Source organism: Ixodes scapularis, unplaced genomic scaffold (assembly GCF_016920785.2).
Source record: "Ixodes scapularis isolate PalLabHiFi unplaced genomic scaffold, ASM1692078v2 PGA_scaffold12__126_contigs__length_90152505, whole genome shotgun sequence".
Classification (NCBI taxonomy): Eukaryota; Metazoa; Arthropoda; class Arachnida; order Ixodida; family Ixodidae; genus Ixodes; species Ixodes scapularis.
In genome coordinates this window covers 76,844,367-76,868,125 of record NW_024609838.1, presented here as the reverse complement: position 1 = coordinate 76,868,125, position 23,759 = coordinate 76,844,367, and the positions used below count along the sequence as shown (strand labels likewise).

Genomic DNA, 23,759 nt, shown 5'->3' with positions numbered 1-23,759 from the left:
CACTTTTTTGATGGCGTTGTCAGAGACGTCGAACGCAAGTCAGTGGAGCTTGAATCGGAACTCCTTTCAAAATGACTCAACGACGAGGCATGGTCGGCCCTTGAAAACGAGCCCCTCTGACTCGAGCAATGTCTTCATAGCAGAGTCCGTCTTCCTGTCTAACAGCCATACTTGCGATATTGATACGCCGGACTTGCGGCTATTTCTCCGATAACCCCCGCCGCGCAGGGCGGCCGTCGGAAACCCTCGACGCGATAGAGTTATCTCGTGATATCGCCACGAAGAACGATCGCACGCTTCATTGCATCACCCAATGGGAAGAGAGGTAGAACCAGCCGATTATCCTTGGGCATGAGAGGTACTGAATCACCACGGCAGGTGTTTGTAGTTATTCTTGAACGTCGATAACAATAACAGAGCTACGCCACAGCTTTCAAAACCCACGTTTTACTTAGGCTTCTTGTAGTAATCGATGCCCACTGCACGCGCTCTCTGAAATTATGCAAACAAATAACAGATATCAAAATGCCGACATCGTTTTGTCAATGCCGAGAGTTCGTGCCGGGAGACACAATTTCATGCGCGCCGGAACCAAAAGGGACTCAGAAATGTGCGTAACAAATTAGTGAGATATCTATTTATTTATTTATTTATACTGTTATGCCAAAGGCCGATACAAGGTGGTACAAAAGAAAATCATACGTTACCGATGTCCTGTCAACTGCACACGCCCGTATAAAAAACACAGGCGCACATACAAAAACACAGAGGCATAATATGTAACAAAATAATAGCAGTCAGTATATTATGACCAACTACCACTGGAGGACGCAAGATAAGCGAGTACGTTATTTTCAAAACTATTCAATGAGTCCATGTTCTCTATTTCATGAGGAAGAGAGTTCCAATCTGAAATGAATATTTGAATGCATCTATTCGTGCCATTATTAGAGTTACCTGATCCGGATGGATGATTTGAACTGAGCGAGATGATCTTGGTTTTATGTATTGTTGGACGTCACAGTTGAATAAGTTCCGGTGCATTGAATAAATGCATTTCAGTCTAGCTAATTTTCGGCGTTGTTCGAGACGCTGTAGGTTTAGTTGTTTTAGCATATCAGTGACTGAGTCCGTCGTCCTGTATTTTGACAATATAATCCTGGCTGCCCTTCTCTGAATTCTTTCAATCCTGTCTATTTGGTAGTTTCTGAACGGGTCCCATACTAAGCTTGCGTATTCTAGTACGGGGCGAACTAGGGTTAAATATGCAGCTAATTTAGCTTCCGATGAGGCCCCCTTTAGTTTACGTCGTAGTGACCACAGTCTTCTTTCAGATGAGCAACAAATGTTATTTATGTGCATATTCCAGTTCGGGTCTTCAGCTATAGAAACCCTCAGGTACTTGCAGCTACTGATGCGCGCCAAGGGCATGCCATCAAATTCATAATCGAACAACAAACTGTTTTGTCTTGTTTGTTAGCCTTGCATACACTGTTTTTTTTTGTTTGTTTTTTTTGTAGTTTATCTTTATTTTCCATTCCGTGCACCAGTCATTGATAACTTGTAATGCTAAGTTTAGTTTGACCTGGTCTTCTTGACTTAAGATTCTTTAATAAATTAAACAATCGTCCGCAAACAGGCGGACAGTGAGTGAAGGATCGAGCTTATTTGCTATGATATTTATGTAACTCAAAAACAAAATGGGACCCAACACATATCCTTGAGGAACGCAAGATGTTACACAAAGAGTCCCCGATGCTGCGCCATTCACTTCTGCAAACTGTGTTCTATTTGTCAGGTAGGATATAATCCATTTGATGACGTTTAGATGAACACCAAGTTGGAGTAGCTTTCTAAGAAGCTCTGCGTGTGGAACGCGGTCAAATACTTTCGATAGGTCCAAGCATACTTTATCAACCTGTCCTCTTTCATTTAGAATTTTTGCAAAGTCATGGACTGATTGAACAATCTGTGTTACTGTAGACAGTTTTCGCCTAAAACCATGTTGGTTAGGATTGAATATCTTGGAATTTTCAAAGAAGGTGGACAAGCTTATTGATAGTATGTGCTCTAGCATCTTACAACACACGCAAGTAAATAAAGACGGGCCTGTAATTTTCAACATTGTGTTTGTTTCGTGATTTGTAGATAGGCACCACTCTTGTTAGCTAATCGGAAGGTAAACTGTGCTGTTAAAGTGACGCCTTAAAAATAATCAGCAAATATTTTAACATCCACTCCGCGTAGCGCTTCAGGAATTCATTTGGAATGCCATCGGGACCGGCTGACTTTTTTGTGTCAATATTAAGATGATGTGAAAAAATTCTCTGTTCCAACAAAATAATATCTGGTATGGCTGGTAGCTCATCAACGCTCACTATGCAGGGGTAAGAAAGAGAAGACTCCAGAGGAACAAACACTTAGTGGAAATAATCGTTATACTTTTGAGCGACCTCTGTCTGGTCGGTATTATTTGTTCATCAATGACTACCTACTGAATCCTCTCGTGTGATGGAGCAAGATGGCGCCAAAACTGCTGGGGGGAGTCCTTTATAAATTGGGTGAGAGTCTTTGAATAATAAGCTTCTCTAGCGGCGGCTAGTTCGTCCCTAAGGGCCAACAAAAGTCGAGAAATCTCCGTTTTATTTTTGTTTTGTTCTTTCTTCAACGTTTTATTTTTCGTTTTAGCTGGATTATTTCGCGGTTTACCCAAGGGTTTCGCTTTTTTACTGTTTTTACCAGCTGTGGAACAAAGTTTTCGAGGCAAAAGTTAATTATGGATTTAAATTTATTCCAGAGTATGTCAAAGTTAGTTGCTCCATGAAACGAGTGCAAAGACAATACTAAATCGTCTAAAATGCTTACCTCATCAGCCTTAGAAAAGTCTCTGACAAGAATAGTTTGTCTTTTCTCGCGCTTCGGTGGCAAGCCCTGCTTTATACAAAGCCAAACGAGTTTGTTATCGGAAATTCCATCAAGTACGGAAACATCATACTGGGCGATTTTGTTGTCAATGAATACGAGATTTAATATTGACTGTGTAGATGGTCCGACCCTGGTTGCCTCAGTCACGATTTGCCTGAGGTCATGACTAAACGCAATATCTAATAGTGTCTCGCAATGCCTAACATCAGTTGTTCCTATTTCTGGCTTTTTCCATTGTATCCCAGGCAGGGTAAAATCTCCTACTACAATGACACGCGTGTTTGCAGGGATAGTATTACACAGGTAATCTTGAATTGACTCTAAAAATGACAGGGGGGCGTTAGGGGGTCTATAAACTGCTCCTATTACACAAGATGCACCACACAACTGTATTCTATACCACTTTCATTAACATGGTTATCAGCCATGGCTACAAACTCCATTCCCTCTTTTACAACAATTGCAACACCGCCCCCACGTTCATCGTGGTTTTTACGGATAATTTTGTAACCAGGAGGAATTATTTCAGAATCTTTTATCTCCGGCTGTAACCAAGTTTCCGTAACGATAACTGCATCAAGATTGTGGTAGGTAAGGAGATGTTCAAATTGAGCTAACTTATTTACAAGACTGCGATGATCGATATTGATCAAAGTAAAGTCCCTAGTTCTTTGTTCGCATTGTCATACGATTTTATTTTCGTTTGCCTTTTCCTTGTCCAGTCTAACTCTGCACGCACTCTCGTCGTCCCAGACACATGTTGCGTCATTACCAGAATCTTGTCATGTACAAGCCTTACCCTCGGACCCCTGTCTTTTTCTATTTTCACACTCTCCCACAAAAGTTTTTGTTTTCGTAATGTAGCTTCAGAGAAATTATTTGAAACTGATATATTGCTCCCTTTCAGTTTTTTTACAATTCTTGAATATGTCTATTTTTTCGTTGGAGTCAAAAAGCCTCAGGATGAGTGGACGAATCTTATTTTCGCGTCTCTTTCCAAGTCTGTGTATTCTTTCAACTGTGCTTAGTTTCACACCGAGGCACTCCCCAAAAACGCCAACCAAAACTTTTCTCTTTATCTAGTCGTTTGTCTCGTTGGCGCTTTCTGGAATGCCGAATACAATAAGATTGTTTCGGCGATTTCGATCTTCTAAGTCATTTAGTTTTTCTTGTTGCAAACGAATAACCGATTCCATGGTTTTTAGCGCCTCTTAAAGTCGCTCAATCTTTTTTTCATTATTCTGCACACTCTTTAACGTGACTTCTATCTCTAATATATTTCCGTTGACAGTGGTCAACAGGGCGGTAAGTTGGGCGAGTTGGTTGAACATCTTCAAACGTGAAAACAGCGCAAAAAAATTTGACAAGGGACGAGTGAAAGAAGTGCACGGATCAAGCGCTATCAACTAAAGTTTAATTTTCAGGCGAAACAGAAAAATAAACACAGGGAGCATAGGAAAGAACCAAGCAAGAAACAAAAATACAACCCAACCGACAAGATTTCTACAACGTCATCACCCTCACACGTGTCTGCCATTCTCCTTGATAAAAAGGACTTCATCATCCCCGAAGTGCACCGACGGTGCGCTCACACATTCCCCTTCCTCTTTGATAAAATGAAAAATGCCTTTTCAATCTCTCTGGTGGTCTTACTTTTATTACGCGCCAAGATCATCAAGTCATTAAATATAGGTGCGCAGCCGCACCTACTGCAGTCTACCGCTAAGTGGCCAGCGGGGTAGGAACGAAGAGAAAGGGATTGCTCCCTCGGCCCTCATGTTCACGGACTTCCCCGTTTGTCCAATGTACACCCTACCACACGAGAAAGGGATCTGATACACAAACTCTAGTGCGCATGGTACAAAAGGAGTGCGGTGGTTGACATCACATTGAAAATCACTGGTACTCCCTTGGGTAACGACAGAGCACAGTCGTGACAACTTCTGGGGTGCAGAAAACACCACTGGCACGTTATACTTGTGCGCCACTCGCTTGACCTGATGAGAAAGGGCGTGGGCATAAGGCACCACCACCGGTCTTATTGTCGGTTTTGTCTAATCCTAGGAGTGGGTCGGCCCTTAAACACCTTTATGAGGGACTCTGCCACACCCACTACTAACGTCAAAGGGTATCCCGCCGATCTCAGCCTCGGTACCTGAAACAATAGACTGTCCTCACACCTATGGTGGCATGACTTCAGCAGAGAAACCCTCATACTCGACGTAGTAACCGTGTTCAGTTGCTTAGAAAAGGATGTCTGGGTGGCTTTGATTTCTTTGATATCCTCGCTGATTGTTTTCTGCCCCTCCAAAAGCTTTCCCAACATTTCTTCGATTGAGTCAGGCCCGAGGATGGATTCTACGTCCGCAGCAAGTATCAAAAGCATTGAAACACATTGCAACACACTTTCCGCACAGACTCTGAGGCACGGCAGAACAACAATAAACCTATTGTCACTTCTATAGCATTTTCCATATCTACTAACCTATAAGAACATGACACAATGGTGAGTTGCCTTGATTTGGAATGCTTCGCCGTGCCCACAGGATGGCTTGGTGACGAGTGGCCTTAAGTAGCCGCTGCGTTGAATAGTTTTTCCGTGCCCATGCGCCGATCCACTGAAGAATCCTGGTTGTAACTTGCGATAACAGTCGGCACTCCCGACGACCAAGCTGGTGTTTGAGGCGTGCGCTGCTGCAGGCGCATAACACAGCAAAGCCTGTGAGAACAGGACATACGGGTGAATTGCCTTCACTTGGAAAGCTTCCCCGTGACCACAGGATGGCTTGGTGTCGAGTTGCCTTAAATAGCCGCTGCGTTGGGTAGTTGTTCCTTGCCCATGCGCCGATCCATTGAAGAATCCTGGTTGTAATTTGCGATAACAGTCGGCGCTCTCGACGACCAAGCTGGTGTTTGAGGCGTGCGCTGCTGCAGGCGCATAACACAGCAAAGCCTGTGAGAACAGGACATACGGGTGAATTGCCTTCATTTGGAAAGCTTCGCCATGCCAACAGGATGGCTTGGTGTCGAGTTGCCTTAAGTAGCCGCTGCGTTGGGTAGTTGTTTCGTGCCCATGCGCCGATCCATCGAAGAATCCTGGTTGTAACTTGCGAAAACAGTCGGCGCTTCCGACGACCAAGCTGGTGTTTGAGGCGTGCGCTGCTGCAGGCGCATAACACAGCAAAGCCTGTGAGAACAGGACATACGGGTGAGTTGCCTTCATTTGGAAAGCTTCGCCGTCCCCACAGGATGGCTTGGTGTCGAGTTACCTTAAGTAGCCGCTGCGTTGGGTAGTTGTTCCGTGCCCATGCGCCGATCCATCGAAGAATCCTGGTTGTAACTTGCGTTAACAGTCGGCGCTTCCGACGACCAAGCTGGTGTTTGAGGCGTGCGCTGCTGCAGGCGCATAACACAGCAAAGCCTGTGAGAACAGGACATACTGGTGAATTGCCTTCATTTGGAAAGCTTCGCCGTGCCCACAGGATGGCTTGGTGTCGAGTTGCCTTAAGTAGCCGCTGCGTTGGGTAGTTGTTCCGTGCCCATGTGCCGATCCATCGAAGAATCCTGGTTGTAACTTGCGATAACAGTCGGCGCTTCCGACGACCAAGCTGGTGGTTGAGGCGTGCGCTGCTGCAGGCGCATAACACAGCAAAGCCTGTGAGAACAGGACATACGGGTGAGTTGCCTTCATTTGGAAAGCTTCGCCGTGCCCACAGGATGGCTTGGTGTCGAGTTGCCTTAAGTAGCCGCTGCGTTGGGTGGTTGTTCCGTGCCCATGTGCCGATCCATCGTAGAATCCTGGTTGTAACTTGCGATAACAGTCGGCGCTTCCGACGACCAAGCTGGTGTTTGAGGCGTGCGCTGGTGCAGGCGCATAACACAGCAAAGCCTGTGAGAACAGGACATACGGGTGAGTTGCCTTCATTTGGAAAGCTTCGCCGTGCCCACAGGATGGCTTCGTGTCGAGTTGCCTTAAGTAGCCGCTGCGTTGGGTGGTTGTTCCGTGCCCATGCGCCGATCCATCGAAGAATCCTGGTTGTAACTTGCGATAACAGTCGGCGCTTCCGACGACCAAGCTGGTGTTTGAGGCGTGCGCTGGTGCAGGCGCATAACACAGGAAAGCCTGTGAGAACAGGACATACGGGTGAGTTGCCTTCATTTGGAAAGCTTTGCCGTGCCCACAGGATGGCTTGGTGGCGAGTTGCCTTAAGTAGCCGCTGCGTTGGGTGGTTGTTCCGTGCCCATGCGCCGATCCATCGAAGAATCCTGGTTGTAACTTGCGATAACAGTCGGCGCTTCCGACGACCAAGCTGGTGTTTGAGGCGTGCGCTGCTGCAGGCGCATAACACAGCAAAGCCTGTAAAACAGTACATACGGGTGAGTTGCCTTCATTTGGAAAGCTTCGCCGTGCCCACAGGATGGCTTGGTGTCAAGTTGCCTTAAGTAGCCGCTGCGTTGGGTGGTTGTTCCGTGCCCATGTGCCGATCCATCGTAGAATCCTGGTTGTAACTTGCGATCACAGTCGGCGGTCCCGACGACCAAGCTGGTGTTTGAGGCGTGCGCTGCTGCAGGCGCAGAACACAGCAAAGCCTGTAAAAACAATACATACGGGTCAGTTGCCTTCATTTGGAAAGCTTCGCCGTGCCCACAGGATGGCTTGGTGTCGAGTTGCCTTAAGTAGCCGCTGCGTTGGGTAGTTGTTCCGTGCCCATGCGCCGATCCATCGAAGAATCCTGGTTGTAACTTGCGATAACAGTCGGCGCTTCCGACGACCAAGCTGGTGTTTGAGGCGTGCGCTGCTGCAGGCGCATAACACAGCAAAGCCTGTAAAAACAGTACATACGGGTGAGTTGCCTTCATTTGGAAAGCTTCGCAGTGCCCACAGGATGGCTTGGTGTCGAGTTGCCTTAAGTAGCCGCTGAGTTGGGTAGTTGTTCCGTGCCCATGCGCCGATCCATCGAAGAATCCTGGTTGTAACTTGCGATAACAGTCGGCGCTTCCGACGACCAAGCTGGTGTTTGAGGCGTGCGCTGCTGCAGGCGCATAACACAGCAAAGCCTGTGAGAACAGGACATACGGGTGAGTTGCCTTCATTTGGAAAGCTTCGCCGTGCCCACAGGATGGCTTGGTGTCGAGTTGCCTTAAGTAGCCGCTGCGTTGGGTAGTTGTTCCGTGCCCATGCGCCGATCCATCGAAGAATCCTGGTTGTAACTTGCGATAACAGTCGGCGCTTCCGACGACCAAGCTGGTGTTTGAGGCGTGCGCTGGTGCAGGCGCATAACACAGCAAAGCCTGTAAAAACAGTACATACGGGTGAGTTGCCTTCATTTGGAAAGCTTCGCCGTGCCCACAGGATGGCTTGGTGTCGAGTTGCCTTAAGTAGCCGCTGCGTTGGGTGGTTGTTCCGTGCCCATGTGCCGATCCATCGTAGAATCCTGGTTGTAACTTGCGATAACAGTCGGCGCTTCCGACGACCCAGCTGGTGTTTGAGGCGTGCGCTGCTGCAGGCGCATAACACAGCAAAGCTTGGGAGAACAGGACATACGGGTGAGTTGCCTTCATTTGAAAAGCTTCGCCGTACCCACAGGATGGCTTGGTGTCGAGTTGCCTTAAGTAGCCGCTGCGTTGGGTAGTTGTTCCGTGCCCATGCGCCGATCCATCGAAGAATCCTGGTTGTAACTTGCGATAACAGTCGGCGCTTCCGACGACCAAGCTGGTGTTTGAGGCGTGCGCTGCTGCAGGCGCATAACACAGCAAAGCCTGTAAAACAGTACATACGGGTGAGTTGACTTCCTTTGGAAAGCTTCGCCGTGCCCACAGGATGGCTTGGCGTCGAGTTGCCTTAAGTAGCCGCTGCGTTGGGTGGTTGTTCCGTGCCCATGTGCCGATCCATCGTAGAATCCTGGTTGTAACTTGCGATAACAGTCGGCGGTCCAAACGACCAAGCTGGTGTTTCAGGCGTGCGCTGCTGCAGGCGCATAACACAGCAAAGCCTGTAAAAACACTACATACGGGTGAGTTGCCTTCATTTGGAAAGCTTCGCCGTGCCCACAGGATGGCTTGGTGTCGAGTTGCCTTAAGTAGCCGCTGCGTTGGGTAGTTGTTCCGTGCCCATGCGCCGATCCATCGAAGAATCCTGGTTGTAACTTGCGATAACAGTCGGCGCTTCCGACGACCAAGCTGGTGTTTGAGGCGTGCGCTGCTGCAGGCGCATAACACAGCGAAGCCTGTAAAAACAGTACATACGGGTGAGTTGCCTTCATTTGGAAAGCTTCGCCGTGCCCACAGGATGGCTTGGTGTCGAGTTGCCTTAAGTAGCCGCTGCGTTGGGTAGTTGTTCCGTGCCCATGCGCCGATCCATCGAAGAATCCTGGTTGTAACTTGCGATAACAGTCGGCGCATCCGGCGACCAAGCAGGTGTTTGAGGCGTGCGCTGCTGCAGGCGCATAACACAGCAAAGCCTGTAAAAACAGTACATACGGGTGAGTTGCCTTCATTTGGAAAGCTTCGCCGTGCCCACAGGATGGCTTGGTGTCGAGTTGCCTTAAGTAGCCGCTGCGTTGGGTAGTTGTTCCGTGCCCATGCGCCGATCCATCGAAGAACCCTGGTTGTAACTTGCAATAACAGTCGGCGCTTCCGACGACCAAGCTGGTGTTTGAGGCGTGCGCTGCTGCACGCGCATAACACAGCGAAGCCTGTAAAAACAGTACATACGGGTGAGTTGCCTTCATTTGGAAAGCTTCGCCGTGCCCACAGGATGGCTTGGTGTCGAGTTGCCTTAAGTAGCCGCTGCGTTGGGTAGTTGTTCCGTGCCCATGCGCCGATCCATCGAAGAATCCTGGTTGTAACTTGCGATAACAGTCGGCGCTTCCGACGACCAAGCTGGTGTTTGAGGCGTGCGCTGCTGCAGGCGCATAACACAGCAAAGCCTGTGAGAACAGTACATACGGGTGAGTTGCCTTCATTTGGAAAGCTTCGCCGTGCCCACAGGATGGCTTGGTGTCGAGTTGCCTTAAGTAGCCGCTGCGTTGGGTAGTTGTTCCGTGCCCATGCGCCGATCCATCGAAGAATCCTGGTTGTAACTTGCGATAACAGTCGGCGCTTCCTGCGACCAAGCTGGTGTTTGAGGCGTGCGCTGCTGCAGGCGCATAACACAGCAAAGCCTGTAAAACGGAACATACGGGTGAGTTGCCTTCATTTGGAAAGCTTCGCCGTGCCCACAGGATGGCTTGGTGTCGAGTTGCCTTAAGTAGCCGCTGCGTTGGGTAGTTGTTCCGTGCCCATGCGCCGATCCATCGAAGAATCCTGGTTGTAACTTGCGATAACAGTCGGCGCTTCCGACGACCAAGCTGGTGTTTGAGGCGTGCGCTGCTGCAAGCGCATAACACAGCAAAGCCTGTGAGAACAGGACATACGGGTGAGTTGCCTTCATTTGGAAAGCTTCGCCGTGCCCGCAGGATGGCTTGTTGTTCAGTTGCCTTAAGTAGCCGCTGCGTTGGGTAGTCGTTCCGTGCCCATGCGCCGATCCATCGACGAATCCTGGTTGTAACTTGCGATCACAGTCGGCGGTCCCGACGACCAAGCTGGTGTTTGAGGCGTGCGCTGCTGCAGGCGCAGAACACAGCAAAGCCTGTAAAAACAATACATACGGGTCAGTTGCCTTCATTTGGAAAGCTTCGCCGTGCCCACAGGATGGCTTGGTGTCGAGTTGCCTTAAGTAGCCGCTGCGTTGGGTAGTTGTTCCGTGCCCATGCGCCGATCCATCGAAGAATCCTGGTTGTAACTTGCGATAACAGTCGGCGCTTCCGACGACCAAGCTGGTGTTTGAGGCGTGCGCTGCTGCAGGCGCATAACACAGCAAAGCCTGTAAAAACAGTACATACGGGTGAGTTGCCTTCATTTGGAAAGCTTCGCAGTGCCCACAGGATGGCTTGGTGTCGAGTTGCCTTAAGTAGCCGCTGAGTTGGGTAGTTGTTCCGTGCCCATGCGCCGATCCATCGAAGAATCCTGGTTGTAACTTGCGATAACAGTCGGCGCTTCCGACGACCAAGCTGGTGTTTGAGGCGTGCGCTGCTGCAGGCGCATAACACAGCAAAGCCTGTGAGAACAGGACATACGGGTGAGTTGCCTTCATTTGGAAAGCTTCGCCGTGCCCACAGGATGGCTTGGTGTCGAGTTGCCTTAAGTAGCCGCTGCGTTGGGTAGTTGTTCCGTGCCCATGCGCCGATCCATCGAAGAATCCTGGTTGTAACTTGCGATAACAGTCGGCGCTTCCGACGACCAAGCTGGTGTTTGAGGCGTGCGCTGGTGCAGGCGCATAACACAGCAAAGCCTGTAAAAACAGTACATACGGGTGAGTTGCCTTCATTTGGAAAGCTTCGCCGTGCCCACAGGATGGCTTGGTGTCGAGTTGCCTTAAGTAGCCGCTGCGTTGGGTGGTTGTTCCGTGCCCATGTGCCGATCCATCGTAGAATCCTGGTTGTAACTTGCGATAACAGTCGGCGCTTCCGACGACCCAGCTGGTGTTTGAGGCGTGCGCTGCTGCAGGCGCATAACACAGCAAAGCTTGGGAGAACAGGACATACGGGTGAGTTGCCTTCATTTGAAAAGCTTCGCCGTACCCACAGGATGGCTTGGTGTCGAGTTGCCTTAAGTAGCCGCTGCGTTGGGTAGTTGTTCCGTGCCCATGCGCCGATCCATCGAAGAATCCTGGTTGTAACTTGCGATAACAGTCGGCGCTTCCGACGACCAAGCTGGTGTTTGAGGCGTGCGCTGCTGCAGGCGCATAACACAGCAAAGCCTGTAAAACAGTACATACGGGTGAGTTGACTTCCTTTGGAAAGCTTCGCCGTGCCCACAGGATGGCTTGGCGTCGAGTTGCCTTAAGTAGCCGCTGCGTTGGGTGGTTGTTCCGTGCCCATGTGCCGATCCATCGTAGAATCCTGGTTGTAACTTGCGATAACAGTCGGCGGTCCAAACGACCAAGCTGGTGTTTCAGGCGTGCGCTGCTGCAGGCGCATAACACAGCAAAGCCTGTAAAAACACTACATACGGGTGAGTTGCCTTCATTTGGAAAGCTTCGCCGTGCCCACAGGATGGCTTGGTGTCGAGTTGCCTTAAGTAGCCGCTGCGTTGGGTAGTTGTTCCGTGCCCATGCGCCGATCCATCGAAGAATCCTGGTTGTAACTTGCGATAACAGTCGGCGCTTCCGACGACCAAGCTGGTGTTTGAGGCGTGCGCTGCTGCAGGCGCATAACACAGCGAAGCCTGTAAAAACAGTACATACGGGTGAGTTGCCTTCATTTGGAAAGCTTCGCCGTGCCCACAGGATGGCTTGGTGTCGAGTTGCCTTAAGTAGCCGCTGCGTTGGGTAGTTGTTCCGTGCCCATGCGCCGATCCATCGAAGAATCCTGGTTGTAACTTGCGATAACAGTCGGCGCATCCGGCGACCAAGCAGGTGTTTGAGGCGTGCGCTGCTGCAGGCGCATAACACAGCAAAGCCTGTAAAAACAGTACATACGGGTGAGTTGCCTTCATTTGGAAAGCTTCGCCGTGCCCACAGGATGGCTTGGTGTCGAGTTGCCTTAAGTAGCCGCTGCGTTGGGTAGTTGTTCCGTGCCCATGCGCCGATCCATCGAAGAACCCTGGTTGTAACTTGCAATAACAGTCGGCGCTTCCGACGACCAAGCTGGTGTTTGAGGCGTGCGCTGCTGCACGCGCATAACACAGCGAAGCCTGTAAAAACAGTACATACGGGTGAGTTGCCTTCATTTGGAAAGCTTCGCCGTGCCCACAGGATGGCTTGGTGTCGAGTTGCCTTAAGTAGCCGCTGCGTTGGGTAGTTGTTCCGTGCCCATGCGCCGATCCATCGAAGAATCCTGGTTGTAACTTGCGATAACAGTCGGCGCTTCCGACGACCAAGCTGGTGTTTGAGGCGTGCGCTGCTGCAGGCGCATAACACAGCAAAGCCTGTGAGAACAGTACATACGGGTGAGTTGCCTTCATTTGGAAAGCTTCGCCGTGCCCACAGGATGGCTTGGTGTCGAGTTGCCTTAAGTAGCCGCTGCGTTGGGTAGTTGTTCCGTGCCCATGCGCCGATCCATCGAAGAATCCTGGTTGTAACTTGCGATAACAGTCGGCGCTTCCTGCGACCAAGCTGGTGTTTGAGGCGTGCGCTGCTGCAGGCGCATAACACAGCAAAGCCTGTAAAACGGAACATACGGGTGAGTTGCCTTCATTTGGAAAGCTTCGCCGTGCCCACAGGATGGCTTGGTGTCGAGTTGCCTTAAGTAGCCGCTGCGTTGGGTAGTTGTTCCGTGCCCATGCGCCGATCCATCGAAGAATCCTGGTTGTAACTTGCGATAACAGTCGGCGCTTCCGACGACCAAGCTGGTGTTTGAGGCGTGCGCTGCTGCAAGCGCATAACACAGCAAAGCCTGTGAGAACAGGACATACGGGTGAGTTGCCTTCATTTGGAAAGCTTCGCCGTGCCCGCAGGATGGCTTGTTGTTCAGTTGCCTTAAGTAGCCGCTGCGTTGGGTAGTTGTTCCGTGCCCATGCGCCGATCCATCGACGAATCCTGGTTGTAACTTGCGATAACAGTCGGCGCTTCCGACGACCAAGCTGGTGTTTGAGGCGTGCGCTGGTGCAGGCGCATAACACAGCAAAGCCTGTAAAAACAGTACATACGGGTGAGTTGCCTTCATTTGGAAAGCTTCGCCGCGCCCCAGGATGGCTTGGTGTCGAGTTGCCTTAAGTAGCCGCTGCGTTGGGTAGTTGTTCAGTGCCCATGCGCCGATCCATCGAAGAATCCTGGTTGTAACTTGCGATAACAGTCGGCGCTTCCGACGACCAAGCTGGTGTTTGAGGCGTGCGCTGCTGCAGGCGCATAACACAGCAAAGCCTGTGAGAACAGGACATACGGGTGAGTTGCCTTCATTTGGAAAGCTTCGCCGTGCCCACAGGATGGCTTGGTGTCGAGTTGCCTTAAGTAGCCGCTGCGTTGGGTAGTTGTTCCGTGCCCATGCGCCGATCCATCGAAGAATCCTGGTTGTAACTTGCGATAACAGTCGGCGCTTCCGACGACCAAGCTGGTGTTTGAGGCGTGCGCTGCTGCAGGCGCATAACACAGCAAAGCCTGTAAAAACAGTACATACGGGTGAGTTGCCTTCATTTGGAAAGCTTCGCCGTGCCCACAGGATGGCTTGGTGTCGAGTTGCCTTAAGTAGCCGCTGCGTTGGGTAGTTGTTCCGTGCCCATGCGCCGATCCATCGAAGAATCCTGGTTGTAACTTGCGATAACAGTCGGCGCTTCCGACGACCAAGCTGGTGTTTGAGGCGTGCGCTGCTGCAGGCGCATAACACAGCAAAGCCTGTGAGAACAGGACATACGGGTGAGTTGCCTTCATTTGGAAAGCTTCGCCGTGCCTACAGGATGGCTTGGTGTCGAGTTGCCTTAAGTAGCCGCTGCGTTGGGTAGTTGTTCCGTGCCCATGCGCCGATCCATCGACGAATCCTGGTCGTAACTTGCGATAACAGTCGGCGCTTCCGACGACCAAGCTGGTGTTTGAGGCGTGCGCTGGTGCAGGCGCATAACACAGCAAAGCCTGTAAAAACAGTACATACGGGTGAGTTGCCTTCATTTGGAAAGATTCGCCGTGCCCACAGGATGGCTTGGTGTCGAGTTGCCTTAAGTAGCCGCTGCGTTGGGTGGTTGTTCCGTGCCCATGTGCCGATCCATCGTAGAATCCTGGTTGTAACTTGCGATAACAGTCGGCGCTTCCGACGACCAAGCTGGTGTTTGAGGCGTGCGCTGCTGCAGGCGCATAACACAGCAAAGCCTGTAAGAACAGGATATACGGGTGAGTTCTTTTCACATAGAAAGCTTCGCCGTGCCCACAGGATGGCTTGGTGTCGAGTTGCCTTAAGTAGCCGCTGCTTTGGGTGGTTGTTCCGTGCCCATGTGCCGATCCATCGTAGAATCCTGGTTGTAACTTGCGATAACAGTCGACGGTCCCGACGACCAAGCTGGTGTTTGAGGCGTGCGCTGCTGCAGGAACATAACACAGCAAAGCCTGTAAAAACAGTACATACGGGTGAGTTGCCTTCATTTGGAAAGCTTCGCCGTGCCCACAGCATGGCTTGGTGTCGAGTTGCCTGAAGTAGCCGCTGCGTTGGGTAGTTGTTCTGTGCCCATGCGCCGATCCATCGTAGAATCCTGGTTGTAACTTGCGATAACAGTCGGCGGTCCCGACGACCAAGCTGGTGTTTGAGGCGTGCGCTGCTGCAGGCGCATAACACAGCAAAGCCTGTGAGAACAGGATATACGGGTGAATTGCCTTCATTTGGAAAGCTTCGCCATGCCAACAGGATGGCTTGGTGTCGAGTTGCCTTAAGTAGCCGCTGCGTTGGGTAGTTGTTCCTTGCCCATGCGCCGATCCATTGCAGAATCCTGGTTGTAATTTGCGATAACAGTCGGTGCTCTCGACGACCAAGCTGGTGTTTGAGGCGTGCGCTGCTGCAGGCGCATAACACAGCAAAGCCTGTGAGAACAGGACATACGGGTGAATTGCCTTCATTTGGAAAGCTACGCCATGCCAACAGGATGGCTTGGTGTCGAGTTGCCTTAAGTAGCCGCTGCGTTGGGTAGTTGTTCCTTGCCCATGCGCCGATCCATCGTAGAATCCTGGTTGTAACTTGCGATAACAGTCGGCGGTCCCGACGACCAAGCTGGTGTTTGAGGCGTGCGCTGCTGCAGGCGCATAACACAGCAAAGCCTGTGAGAACAGGACATACGGGTGAATTGCCTTCATTTGGAAAGCTTCGCCATGCCAACAGCATGGCTTGGTGTCGAGTTGCCTTAAGTAGCCGCTGCGTTGGGTAGTTGTTCCGTGCCCATGCGCCGATCCATCGAAGAATCCTGGTTGTAACTTGCGATAACAGTCGGCGCTTCCGACGACCAAGCTGGTGTTTGAGGCGTGCGCTGCTGCAGGCGCATAACACAGCAAAGCCTGTGAGAACAGGACATACGGGTGAGTTGCCTTCATTTGGAAAGCTTCGCCATGCCCACAGGATGGCTTGGTGTCGAGTTGCCTTAAGTAGCCGCTGCGTTGGGTAGTTGTTCCGTGCCCATGCGCCGATCCATCGAAGAATCCTGGTTGTAACTTGCGATAACAGTCGGCGCTTCCGACGACCAAGCTGGTGTTTGAGGCGTGCGCTGCTGCAGGCGCATAACACAGCAAAGCCTGTGAGAACAGTACATACGGGTGAGTTGCCTTCATTTGGAAAGCTTCGCCGTGCCCACAGGATGGCTTGGTGTCGAGTTGCCTTAAGTAGCCGCAGCGTTGGGTAGTTGTTCCGTGCCCATGCGCCGATCCATCGAAGAATCCTGGTTGTAACTTGCGATAACAGTCGGCGCTTCCTACGACCAAGCTGGTGTTTGAGGCGTGCGCTGCTGCAGGCGCATAACACAGCAAAGCCTGTAAAACAGAACATACACGTGAATTGCCTTCATTTGGAAAGCTTCGCCGTGCCCACAGGATGGCTTGGTGTCGAGTTGCCTTAAGTAGCCGCTGCGTTGGGTAGTTGTTCCGTGCCCATGCGCCGATCCATCGAAGAATCCTGGTTGTAACTTGCGATAACAGTCGGCGCTTCCGACGACCAAGCTGGTGTTTGAGGCGTGCGCTGCTGCAGGCGCATAACACAGCAAAGCCTGTGAGAACAGGACATACGGGTGAGTTGCCTTCATTTGGAAAGCTTCGCCGTGCCCACAGGATGGCTTGGTGTCGAGTTGCCTTAAGTAGCCGCTGCGTTGGGTAGTTGTTCCGTGCCCATGCGCCGATCCATCGACGAATCCTGGTTGTAACTTGCGATAACAGTCGGCGCTTCCGACGACCAAGCTGGTGTTTGAGGCGTGCGCTGGTGCAGGCGCATAACACAGCAAAGCCTGTAAAAACAGTACATACGGGTGAGTTGCCTTCATTTGGAAAGCTTCGCCGTGCCCACAGGATGGCTTGGTGTCGAGTTGCCTTAAGTAGCCGCTGCGTTGGGTAGTTGTTCCGTGCCCATGCGCCGATCCATCGAAGAATCCTGGTTGTAACTTGCGATAACAGTCGGCGCTTCCGACGACCAAGCTGGTGTTTGAGGCGTGCGCTGCTGCAGGCGCATAACACAGCAAAGCCTGTGAGAACAGGACATACGGGTGAGTTGCCTTCATTTGGAAAGCTTCGCCGTGCCCACAGGATGGCTTGGTGTCGAGTTGCCTTAAGTAGCCGCTGCGTTGGGTAGTTGTTCCGTGCGCATGCGCCGATCCATCGAAGAATCCTGGTTGTAACTTGCGATAACAGTCGGCGCTTCCGACGACCAAGCTGGTGTTTGAGGCGTGCGCTGCTGCAGGCGCATAACACAGCAAAGCCTGTGAGAACAGGACATACGGGTGAGTTGCCTTCATTTGGAAAGCTTCGCCGTGCCCACAGGATGGCTTGGTGTCGAGTTGCCTTAAGTAGCCGCTGCGTTGGGTAGTTGTTCCGTGCCCATGCGCCGATCCATCAACGAATCCTGGTCGTAACTTGCGATAACAGTCGGCGCTTCCGACGACCAAGCTGGTGTTTGAGGCGTGCGCTGGTGCAGGCGCATAACACAGCAAAGCCTGTAAAAACAGTACATACGGGTGAGTTGCCTTCATTTGGAAAGCTTCGCCGTGCCCACAGGATGGCTTGGTGTCGAGTTGCCTTAAGTAGCCGCTGCGTTGGGTGGTTGTTCCGTGCCCATGTGCCGATCCATCGTAGAATCCTGGTTGTAACTTGCGATAACAGTCGGCGCTTCCGACGACCAAGCTGGTGTTTGAGGCGTGCGCTGCTGCAGGCGCATAACACAGCAAAGCCTGTAAGAACACGATATACGGGTGAGTTCTTTTCACTTAGAAAGCTTCGCCGTGCCCACAGAATGGCTTGGTGTCGAGTTGCCTTAAGTAGCCGCTGCGTTGGGTGGTTGTTCCGTGCCCATGTGCCGATCCATCGTAGAATCCTGGTTGTAACTTGCGATAACACTCGGTGGTCCCGACGACCGAGCTGGTGTTTGAGGCGTGCGCTGCTGCAGGCGCATAACACAGCAAAGCCTGTAAAAACAGTACATACGGGTGAGTTGCCTTCATTTGGAAAGGTTCGCCATGCCAACAGGATGGCTTGGTGTCGAGTTGCCTTAAGTAGCCGCTGCGTTGGGTAGTTGTTCCTGGCCCATGCGCCGATCCATTGGAGAATCCTGGTTGTAATTTGCGATAACAGTCGGCGCTCTCGACGACCAAGCTGGTGTTTGAGGCGTGCGCTGCTGCAGGCGCATAACACAGCAAACCCTGTGAGAACAGGACATACGGGTGAATTGCCTTCATTTTGGAAAGCTTCGCCATGCCAACAGGATGGCTTGGTGTCGAGTTGCCTTAAGTAGCCGCTGCGTTGGGTAGTTGTTCCTTGCCCATGCGCCGATCCATCGTAGAATCCTGGTTGTAACTTGCGATAACAGTCGGCGGTCCCGACGACCAAGCTGGTGTTTGAGGCGTGCGCTGCTGCAGGCGCATAACACAGCAAAGCCTGTGAGAACAGGACATACGGGTGAATTGCCTTCATTTGGAAAGCTTCGCCATGCCAACAGCATGGCTTTGTGTCGAGTTGCCTTAAGTAGCCGCTGCGTTGGGTAGTTGTTCCGTGCCCATGCGCCGATCCATCGAAGAATCCTGGTTGTAACTTGCCATAACTGTCGGCGCTTCCGACGACCAAGCTGGTGTTTGAGGCGTGCGCTGCTGCAGGCGCATAACACAGCAAAGCCTGTGAGAACAGGACATACGGGTGAGTTGCCTTCATTTGGAAAGCTTCGCCATGCCCACAGCATGGCTTGGTGTCGAGTTGCCTTAAGTAGCCGCTGCGTTGGGTAGTTGTTCCGTGCCCATGCGCCGATCCACTGAAGAATCCTGGTTGTAACTTGCGATAACAGTCGGCGCTTCCGACGACCAAGCTGGTGTTTGAGGCGTGCGCTGCTGCAGGCGCATAACACAGCAAAGCCTGTAAAAACAGTACATACGGGTGAGTTGCCTTCATTTGGAAAGCTTCGCCGTGCCCACAGGATGGCTTGGTGGCGAGTTGCCTTAAGTAGCCGCTGCGTTGGGTAGTTGTTCCTTGCCCATGCGCCGATCCATCGAAGAATCCTGGTTGTAACTTACGATAACAGTCGGCGCTTCCGACGACCAAGCTGGTGTTTGAGCCGTGCGCTGCTGCAGGCGCATAACAGAGCAAAGCCTGTAAAAACAGTACATACGGGTGAGTTGCCTTCATTTAGAAAGCTTCGCCGTGCCCACAGTATGGCTTGGTGTCGAGTTGGCTTAAGTAGCCGCTGCGTTGTGTGGTTGTTCCGTGCCCATGTGCGGATCCATCGTACAATCCTGGTTGTAACTTGCGATAACAGTCGGCGGTCCCGACGACCAAGCTGGTGTTTGAGGCGTGCGCTGCTGCAGGCGCATAACACAGCAAAGCCTGTAAGAACAGGATATACGGGTGAGTTCTTTTCACATAGAAAGCTTCGCCGTGCCCACAGGATGGCTTGGTGTCGAGTTGCCTTAAGTAGCCGCTGCGTTGGGTAGTTGTTCCGTGCCCATGCGCCGATCCATCGAAGAATCCTGGTTGTAACTTGCGATAACAGTCGGCACTCCCGACGACCAAGCTGGTGTTTGAGGCGTGCGCTGCTGAAGGCGCGTAACACAGCAAAACCTGTAAAAACAGTACATACGGGTGAGTTGCCTTCATTTGGAAAGCTTCGCCGTGCCCACAGGATGGCTCGGTGTCGAGTGGACTTAAGTAGCCGCTGCGTTGGGTGGTTGTTCCGTGCCCATGTGCCGATCCATCGTAGAATCCTGGTTGTAACTTGCGATAACAGTCGGCGGTCCCGACGACCAAGGTGGTGTTTGAGGCGTGCGCTGCTGCAGGCGCATAACACAGCAAAGCCTGTAAGAACACGATATACGGGTGAGTTCTTTTCACTTAGAAAGCTTCGCCGTGCCCACAGAATGGCTTGGTGTCGAGTTGCCTTAAGTAGCCGCTGCGTTGGGTGGTTGTTCCGTGCCCATGTGCCGATCCATCGTAGAATCCTGGTTGTAACTTGCGATAACACTCGGTGGTCCCGACGACCAAGCTGGTGTTTGAGTCGTGCGCTGCTGCAGGCGCATAACACAGCAAAGCCTGTAAAAACAGTACATACGGGTGAGTTGCCTTCATTTGGAAAGCTTCGCCGTGCCCACAGGATGGCTTGGTGTCGAGTTGCCTTAAGTAGCCGCTGCGTTGGGTAGTTGTTCCGTGCCCATGCGCCGATCCATCGAAGAATCCTGTTTGTAACTTGCGATAACAGTCGGCGCTTCCGACGACCAAGCTGGTGTTTGAGGCGTGCGGTGCTGCAGGCGCATAACACAGCAAAGCCTGTGAGAACAGGACATACGGGTGAGTTGCCTTCATTTGGAAAGCTTCGCCGTGCCCACACGATGGCTTGGTGTCGAGTTGCCTTAAGTAGCCGCTGCGTTGGTTAGTTGTTCCGTGCCCATGCGCCGATCCATCGAAGAATCCTGGTTGTAACTTGCGATAACAGTCGGCGCTTCCGACGACCAAGCTGGTGTTTGAGGCGTGCGCTGGTGCAGGCGCATAACACAGCAAAGCCTGTAAAAACAGCACATACGGGTGAGTTGCCTTCATTTGGAAAGCTTCGCCGTGCCCACAGGATGGCTTGGTGTCGAGTTGCCTTAAGTAGCCGCTGCGTTGGGTGGTTGTTCCGTGCCCATGTGCCGATCCATCGTAGAATCCTGGTTGTAACTTGCGATAACAGTCGGCGCTTCCGACGACCAAGCTGGTGTTTGAGGCGTGCGCTGCTGCAGGCGCATAACACAGCAAAGCCTGTGAGAACAGGACATACGGGGGAGTTGCCTTCATTTGGAAAGCTTCGCCGTGCCCATAGGATTGCTTGGTGTCGAATTGCCTTAAGTAGCCGCTGCGTTGGGTAGTTGATCCGTGACCATGCGCCGATCCATCGAAGAATCCTGGTTGTAACTTGCGATAACAGTCGGCGCTTCCGACGACCAAGCTGGTGTTTGAGGCGTGCGCTGCTGCAGGCGCATAACACAGCAAAGCCTGTAAAACAGTACATACGGCTGAGTTGCCTTCATTTGGAAAGCTTCGCCGTGCCCACAGGATGGCTTGGTGTCGAGTTGCCTTAAGTAGCCGCTGCGTTGGGTGGTTGTTCCGTGCCCATGTGCCGATCCATCGTAGAATCCTGGTTGTAACTTGCGATAACAGTCGGCGGTCCCGACGACCAAGCTGGTGTTTGAGGCGTGCGCTGCTGCAGGCGCATAACACAGCAAAGCCTGTAAAAACAGTACATACGGGTGAGTTGCCTTCATTTGGAAAGCTTCGCCGTGCCCACAGGATGGCTTGGTGTCGAGTTGCCTTAAGTAGCCGCTGCGTTGGGTAGTTGTTCCGTGCCCATGCGCCGATCCATCGAAGAATCCTGGTTGTAACTTGCGATAACAGTCGGCGCTTCCGACGACCAAGCTGGTGTTTGAGGCGTGCGCTGCTGCAGGCGCATAACACAGCAAAGCCTGTAAAAACAGTACATACGGGTGAGTTGCCTTCATTTGGAAAGCTTCGCCGTGCCCACAGGATGGCTTGGTGTCGAGTTGCCTTAAGTAGCCGCTGCGTTGGGTAGTTGTTCCGTGCCCATGCGCCGATCCATCGAAGAATCCTGGTTGTAACTTGCGATAACAGTCGGCGCTTCCGACGACCAAGCTGGTGTTTGAGGCGTGCGCTGCTGCAGGCGCATAACACAGCGAAGCCTGTAAAAACAGTACATACGGGTGAGTTGCCTTCATTTGGAAAGGTTCGCCGTGCCCACAGGATGGCTTGGTGTCGAGTTGCCTTAAGTAGCCGCTGCGTTGGGTAGTTGTTCCGTGCCCATGCGCCGATCCATCGAAGAATCCTGGTTGTAACTTGCGATAACAGTCGGCGCTTCCGACGACCAAGCTGGTGTTTGAGGCGTGCGCTGCTGCAGGCGCATAACACAGCAAAGCCTGTGAGAATAGTACATACGGGTGAGTTGCCTTCATTTGGAAAGCTTCGCCGTGCCCACAGGATGGCTTGGTGTCGAGTTGCCTTAAGTAGCCGCTGCGTTGGGTAGTTGTTCCGTGCCCATGCGCCGATCCATCGAAGAATCCTGGTTGTAACTTGCGATAACAGTCGGCGCTTCCGACGACCAAGCTGGTTTTTGAGGCGTGCGCTGCTGCAGGCGCATAACACAGCAAAGCCTGTAAAACAGTACATACGGGTGAGTTGCCTTCATTTGGAAAGCTTCGCCGTGCCCACAGGATGGCTTGGTGTCGAGTTGCCTTAAGTAGCCGCTGCGTTGGGTAGTTGTTCCGTGCCCATGCGCCGATCCATCGAAGAATCCTGGTTGTAACTTGCGATAACAGTCGGCGCTTCCGACGACCAAGCTGCTGTTTGAGGCGTGCGCTGCTGCAGGCGCATAACACAGCAAAGCCTGTAAAAACAGTACATACGGGTGAGTTCCCTTCATTTGGAAAGCTTCGCCGTGCCCACAGGATGGCTTGGTGTCGAGTTGCCTTAAGTAGCCGCTGCGTTGGGTAGTTGTTCCGTGCCCATGCGCCGATCCATCGAAGAATCCTGCTTGTAACTTGCGATAACAGTCGGCGCTCCCGACGACCAAGCTGGTGTTTGAGGCGTGCGCTGCTGCATGCGCATAACACAGCAAAGCCTGTGAGAACAGGACATACGGGTGAGTTGCCTTCATTTGGAAAGCTTCGCCGTGCCCACAGGATGGCTTGGTGTCGAGTTGCCTTAAGTAGCCGCTGCATTGGGTAGTTGTTCCGTGCCCATGCGCCGATCCATCGAAGAATCCTGGTTGTAACTTGCGATAACAGTCGGCGCTTCCGACGACCAAGCTGGTGTTTGAGGCGTGCGCTGCTGCAGGCGCATAACACAGCAAAGCCTGTAAAAACAGTACATACGGGTGAGTTGCCTTCATTTGGAAAGCTTCGCCGTGCCCACAGGATGGCTTGGTGTCGAGTTGCCTTAAGTAGCCGCTGCGTTGGGTAGTTGTTCCGTGCCCATGCGCCGATCCATCGAAGAATCCTGGTTGTAACTTGCGATAACAGTCGGCGCTTCCGACGACCAAGCTGGTGTTTGAGGCGTGCGCTGCTGCAGGCGCATAACACAGCAAAGCCTGTGAGAACAGGACATACGGGTGAGTTGCCTTCATTTGGAATGCTTCGCCGTGCCCACAGGATGGCTTGGTGTCGAGTTGCCTTAAGTAGCCGCTGCGTTGGGTAGTTGTTCCGTGCCCATGCGCCGATCCATCGACGAATCCTGGTCGTAACTTGCGATAACAGTCGGCGCTTCCGACGACCAAGCTGGTGTTTGAGGCGTGCGCTGGTGCAGGCGCATAACACAGCAAAGCCTGTAAAAACAGTACATACGGGTGAGTTGCCTTCATTTGGAAAGCTTCGCCGTGCCCACAGGATGGCTTGGTGTCGAGTTGCCTTAAGTAGCCGCTGCGTTGTGTGGTTGTTCCGTGCCCATGTGCCGATCCATCGTAGAATCCTGGTTGTAACTTGCGATGGTCGTCGGCGCTTCTGACGACCAAGCTGGTGTTTGAGGCGTGCGCTGCTGCAGGCGCATAACACAGCAAAGCCTGTAAAACAGTACATACGGGTGAGTTGCCTTCATTTGGAAAGCTTCGCCGTGCCCACAGGATGGCTTGGTGTCGAGTTGCCTTAAGTAGCCGCTGCGTTGGGTG

At 52.1% G+C, this 23,759-nt stretch overlaps 1 pseudogene; it reads right to left on the bottom strand.

Annotated features, from left to right (window-relative positions):
- Positions 1-3,608: 3,608 nt before the first annotated feature.
- On the bottom strand, positions 3,609-10,420 carry LOC121835249 (annotated as a pseudogene).
- Positions 10,421-23,759: the final 13,339 nt, after the last annotated feature.